The sequence below is a fragment of the Tympanuchus pallidicinctus genome, unplaced genomic scaffold, assembly GCF_026119805.1.
Source record: "Tympanuchus pallidicinctus isolate F22 unplaced genomic scaffold, pur_lepc_1.0 scaffold11, whole genome shotgun sequence".
Classification (NCBI taxonomy): domain Eukaryota; kingdom Metazoa; phylum Chordata; class Aves; order Galliformes; family Phasianidae; genus Tympanuchus; species Tympanuchus pallidicinctus.
In genome coordinates this window covers 21,700,434-21,707,102 of record NW_026294627.1, presented here as the reverse complement: position 1 = coordinate 21,707,102, position 6,669 = coordinate 21,700,434, and positions in this window count along the sequence as shown.

The window sequence follows — 6,669 nt, the reverse complement described above, 5'->3', positions numbered from 1 at the left end:
GACAAGTAGAAAGGCAGACACTAAAAAAGAGTGAAATAAGGTGATTTCTCCAGAAATCATGGGCAAGCAAAATAGCCCATAGTGTTTGCACTCTTACACATTCACAGTAGAAAAGAAATATATGTAAGTTACTATTTAGCATAGACTGTAAAATATTGAAAAATACCAATATTTTCCACTGACGTAGTAAATGTTTGAATATTTTCATTTTTATATTGTTATTGATAGGAAAATTTTCCATGAGTGATAAATTACAAAGATTCAAAAACAGTGATCTTGTGAAGTCAGAATATGCTTTGATATATACTCACTCCTTAGACTGTACCTGGTTAATTAAAAAGTTTCCCTGGAAAATATGACAGGTCTTCTAGAGAAGATAGTAAAGTATAAGTAAATTATGTGAAGAGCAGACAGAAACATGACTGAGTCTCTGTGCTATTTTCAGAGGACATGTGCCTCTTATTTTTTTTAAGGCTATGCGAAAGCAAAATCTATAGCGAAAAAAAAAGGCACAGTGAGTAATGCCGGGCTTGTTGCCCACATTCTATGGATAGGAAACTATTGCTTTAGAGCAATAGGATGTCAGGATCTGAAGTGGTGCATAAGACACAAGAGCAATATGACTAGCCTGTGAAACATGCAAACCAAAGCCTACACATTCTCACCATGCAAAAATGCAAAGTAGAAATGTCTAGTAAATGACCACTAAAAACACATCAGCTGATTGTAAATGAAAACCAGTACACTGTGGGAGATGACCAGCAAGACTGTTTTTAAGAAAAGTTAGGTTACTTCCCATTTAAAAAAAAATAAAATTATGAACACAGCTTTATGTTATTTGAATGCAGTGGAGCAGAGCAAAGTCTCACACTGTATGAGAAACAGCTCAAGTTTAAAATAAAACTTGTTTGAAATTCTGACCATGAAACATGGAGCACATCATTCTGCTTTCAATTTCAGTCCTTGGCCACATCAGCTTCAAAGGACCCTAGAGTTTCTGAAGTGAACAACTGTGAATGTAAAAGATGACAAAAGGATAAGCTGAGAGCCAAGACAGGCCAAGACTGGCTCTAGATGCCTCTGCTCCTCAGAGCTTCACTCTTTGCTGACTTGTTCATGGTTAACATATCTCTCTTCATATGTGTTCTATGATTATAGAATTGGAGGGTATATAAACCACTAAGCATGGTGAATCAACTGATCGTTCCCTTAATAACATAATGTTCAAAACCAATTGCTGACAGCAGTAGGAACAACAGACCTATCTGCTGGATGTCCTTTACACTCATCCGAAAACCAGTCTTCATCTGACACTTCTCCCAGATTTCTGATCTACCCTATATACACATAAATGTATTCCAATGAAGCCATTGGAGAACCTGCAGTAGCATTTTAATTTATTTAGTTGGCTTTTTACCTATATTTTAAGGATAACAAAAGCTTCAAGTAGAAGACACAAGGTTGTGCACAAGGTTTTGTGGTTGGGCCTCTAAATAGCCTACATTTTGAGTCCAGCTGGCCATTTGCACCAATATGCTGTTGTGCCAGACTCACATGAAACCTGAAGACTGAAAGAATAGAAACTGTGACTAAATGAAATTTCCTTTTATTCTGCCTTCCTGTACAAATGAGACTTTAAAAATCAGTAACTTAAGTGTATTATATCACACATCATTCACAGGACATGGCATCAGTTTCTATTTATGAAGCTAATATTATTTATCAGTTCCTAAGACTGTTCCTGAAAAATCTGTACTCTCCAAAAGACAACTAACTTATGCAACCAGCCCATATGGTTACATAAATTGCACAGGGTCCAGCACAATAAATCCAGTCAATATCATGTGCCCAAAAGCTCTTCAAAATCCTTGCTTGTTTTTTTCATAATTTACTGCTGTAACCACAAACAGTTTGGGAAAACAAAACAAAACAAAACAAAACAAAACAAAACAAAACCTGATTTGGAGAAAATAATGATAAAAAATAATAATTACAAAGAAAAAAAAGTAAAAGTACAATCCCACACATAAGCAGTCTATATATCTTTTTTTTTTATTCTGTATTTAAAACCTTGGTATCTAAGTGTCTAAATTTGAGAACAACTATGGGCTAACCATTAGAATAGTGCAGTGAGGTTCAAAAGAGCTGAATGCTGGTGTAACTCAAGCTTCACGACTGACTGCTATGTGAACTTGTCCCAGGCTGTTTGGGGTTTCTATTTCACTTTTCTCCCTTTATTTTCACTTTTTGTTTATTTGTCCATATTTGTACCACCCTTCTGGGATCCAAGAAAATTGGAAAAAATAGAAACACTGTTAAACTTGAGTTGAGTTATATTTCAACAGCCTTTTGGAAAAGACCAGTAAATAGATGCCATGATCCAGGAAAATAATGGATTTTAATTCTAAATATTATTAGGGCAATATTGAAAGTAGCAGTCAGACTACACATTAGTTGGGATAACAAGTGTCCAAATCCTCAGAGTAAAGTTAACTCTTTCCCCTCAGTAATCCCTTTCCTCCTTCAGCTGGATCTCTTGTCCCAGCCTATTCTGGAGCCAGTCTTCATATTCAAAAAAGAATGAAGCATGGTGCTTTAACTGTAATACATCTAAATGAAATGTTTGGAAGTGTCAGTAGACTCCACAGCTCTGTAGTCATGCCTAACCCCAAGGAAGGAGAGAAACAGATGCTTCTCTTCCTGATCTCCCTACAACTCTCCTTTGCACTGATAAGAAACTTGGGCACATTCCCTCAATGTAATTTAAGAGCTGCAAGGTCTTCCAACAGATGAGTGTGAGTGTGAACCTATGTACTCCTCTGCTTAAAATCTCGAGGAGTTATGTGTGCTCTTGCTGCCCTAAGTGGAAAGAAGATAGAGAAAAGTTGAATCTACGTCCAGCTTAGAGGGCAGAAGCTGTTAATAGCAGACTTCAATTGCAAGTCTGAGCTATTTGTGGTTTTTTTTTTAATAATTTCACATTTCCATAAATAAGGTGTCAGAACCGTCAGAATGAAAACAAGTTATCCAATGGCATCTACAGAAGACAGCCAGAAAATTAAATCATCAATTGTCTTTCATTTCATAGGGTGGAACAAAATGATTTTATCCTCTTACTGCTACTAGCAGTATTAGATATTTTTAAACAGTAACAACAAATAAAATAGATTTACAAATAAAGCTATGGAATAGATGCTGATTTTGAAAATACAGAGGAGTACAAGAAGAACAGGTAGCACTCCTGAGGCATGGACAAAGAATTCTGCTGGAGCATGGAAGAAAAATAGTCCACTACACATAGTGACTTGTCTGTATTTTCACAGAACTGGAGCAAGTATTGTGAATCCCATTTAGTATAATACTGACAGAAGAAATAATACATTTCATAAAAACATAATGTAAGCAGTAGAATGACTTGAAATCCACATTTGAAAAGCATTAGTTCAAAGAATTTTTCATAAAAAATAAATATTTGCTATTTTCTTGTCAGAATAATTGACAGAGTCACTTACTTCATACTTTCCATTAGTAAAGCATGAGGTAGAAATGCACCATATTTCCAATGTGCCATTCTAATCCCATTCTATAGCCCTGCCAAGGCTTTAGCTTAAAGTCGGTGAAACAATTTCACACCCACTCTGCTGCTGCAGGAATGTTCTGAATTTTGACAGCACTGATGTGCCTTTCTTTATTCCTTTTTCACAGTGCTCCAGCATCAGGCAACTGAACGGCAATCATTCAGGCAGCTAGAGCTGTACAGACAGAATGCAGTTCAAATGCTTAGGAGGGACTGTAAGAAGAAAAAAAATGCTGATCACTTTTAGGTTCAGCAGAAGGAAGGCACAAGCAGCAAACAGCCTAATCACAGTCTAAGGTTCTGCATGGATGTCAGCATGGATATGCTGGTCCATTAAAAACAGTAGCAATTATGATAAACCTTCAAAGAGCTTTTGAGTTTGTGTGGTGACATCACACATTAGGTGTGTATGGACTACAGATGGGTTGTACTCAAAAACTCCAGGAGCACTTGAAAACTTTTGCCAGATTCCTTTAAATGTATTCCTGCTTCTCTCTTTGTAATACATGGTGGATCACACCTCCAGCTGATCTAAATCAGAGTAGTTTCCCTGAAGAATATTAAGCATAAAACAAATCAATCACACAAGTTCAAAATAGGACATAAAATTTAAGAGAGACTTTCCAAGTTTTTCATGGCCTTTAAACTACTTGACAAGAAGATATTCACTTTCTGATAACACTACTGATGAGTCTTAATCTGCAGTTTTAGTAAGGTCTTGTAAAGCTTTTCCATGGATTTTCTCCCATTAAGAAAAGCCATTTGTTCTATAGAAGACACTTCCAGAATCTACAAGAGTCAAGGAAGAAATGTTTTGTTGAGTGCAAGAACCTTGAGTAGGCTTATGCATATGAACAGGATGCTTTACTAACTGTAGAGCTCCTGTGAAGATCATGGAATCACCTAATCACAGAATGGCTTGGGTTGGAAGGGACCCTGAAGTGCCAGTCCCCCTGCCATGGACAGTGCTACCACCCAGCAGCTCAGGCTGAACAGGATCCCATCCAACTGGGCCTTGAACACCTCCAGGGACATCCACAGCTTCTCTGAGCAGCCTGTGACAGTGCCTCGTTTTAAACTGAGTGTGTACTTTCGTGACAGCTCATGTGAGCTCTCCTGGTCACGTTAACACACAGTCACAAATACAGTGGGAGCCCAAGGAGACAGAGACAGGAGCCAAGTGAGCATGTCTAACCTAAGACAACCTAAGCACATGAGCCTTGGCCAATAGGTACTGTACTGGAATGCCAGCTTTCCACAATTTCCAAAGTCTCTCAGAGGTTCAAAACCTTTACCAGCTTTGCTTATATTAAAAATGAACATGCCTTCTCTGAGCCAAAATCATCAAGATGACAAAACATAAAAGCAAACAGAATGAAAACCAAACCAAAGACCTCTATTAAGTCAACACATTATGAATTAGTTAAAAGGACCATTTGGCACTGTATTTTTCTTTCTCCCTGCAGCTGTTACAAAAATCCATAATGCACATTTTTGGAGAGCTTGCAGTTAGTTCTCCGAGATTGCATGGCTGTAGAATGATAATCAAGGTGGTGGAAGGCATATGTAAGGAAACTGAAAAGCAACTTACTTCACACAGAGGCCTTTTATATGACATTTCATAATCTGTCTGGGTCACTTCTATGAGACACACTCAAATACCGGTCAGCAATAAAAGTAGAACTAGGCATTCATATAGACAACAAGGCTCTTCTTGAAAAGCTAAAATTTAAAGACATAAATTATTCTTACCTTAGGCTTGCTAGCTAATGAAAAATCTGGGAGGAGGAACTTTCTGAAATTCAGGTTTTTCCCATAACTATCAGCCTGACCGTGCATATATCTTTTTTGGATGCTGCTCTGCTGAGAACTGGATACTTAACTAACTAGCAGCCCTTCTTATCTCACAGATAAATAAAGTGTTCCTGCTATTATCTTTGGTGCTTGTAAGTATTTTCCAGAGGGCTCCTGGAAAAATAATATCCTGTGACTTACCCTGTACCATGCCATTCCCCGTGGCTCCTGAAGACATTGTGCCTCCCAGGGCTTCTCAGTCCATCAGCTGACCCTGGAGGCTCCAGTGAAGTGTCCACAACGCAGAGCTACACCAGATGTTATAAACTCAGTCTGCAAGAGCTCAGCCTGTGTCTCACCCAAGCAAGGACTTGGAGAGATGGACCCAGTAGAACTGTGTCTGCAGCCCTGCTCAGCGTAGACAGGACTGAACTTCACAGGTGCTCAGAAGAGCTTCCCAAAATCTGATGGAAACCAAAGCACACTGCAGAGCAGCAGTCTGCCAGAATCATACACACAGGGCCACATCTGTGCTAAGGAAATGGGCCCAAACCAAAGCCCATTTGCAAACTAGCAGTTATGGAAAACTAAGCGTCTGTGCTAATGACCCGTCTCCGTACCTAAGTCTCTGAATTGGGATTTGAATCAAACGCTGTGGGCAGAGTTTATGTTTAAAATTTAGTCATATGGTGCTTACTGTATCAACACTTGAAGGTCAATGTTGCCTTAGAGAGCTGCTTTTTTTCAGTTGTTCCACATCATGCTGTCGGATAGAAAACAATTTCTATAAAATTAGGATCTCTTGATTCCAACATATATGCATATGCACACATGTATTTATCTTTCTTTTTACAAAAAATCAAAGTGATCAAACAATAGGTAAAAAAAATATTTTCAATAAGCAAAAAATCAATGCTCTAAGTTTCTATTTCCTTAAGGAATAAGAGCCTGAAAGCCTGAAAGATGCAGTCATTAGTAACTTAAGCTCCTGTGATCACAGAGAATACAGACAGTCTTCCAGCAAGGGAAGCATGAGGCCTCTCTCTACATGCTTAGGCTCTATCCTCCTGAGGAGCTGAAGCTGAAAATGCCAGCACGACTTTCCCAGAAACACACTGTGCTTCAGAGCAATGTTCCAGCCTGCAGGAGGGATAACACCAGAAGGCCAAAGGAAAATGAGCACAATGGCCAAATAATTTATAACATCCATTGAAGGCAGTGTTGTTAAAAATGAGGAAAATATCTCCACTTTCTCCACTTTCTCCACTTGCTCCATTTTCTCCACTTTCAGCACTCAA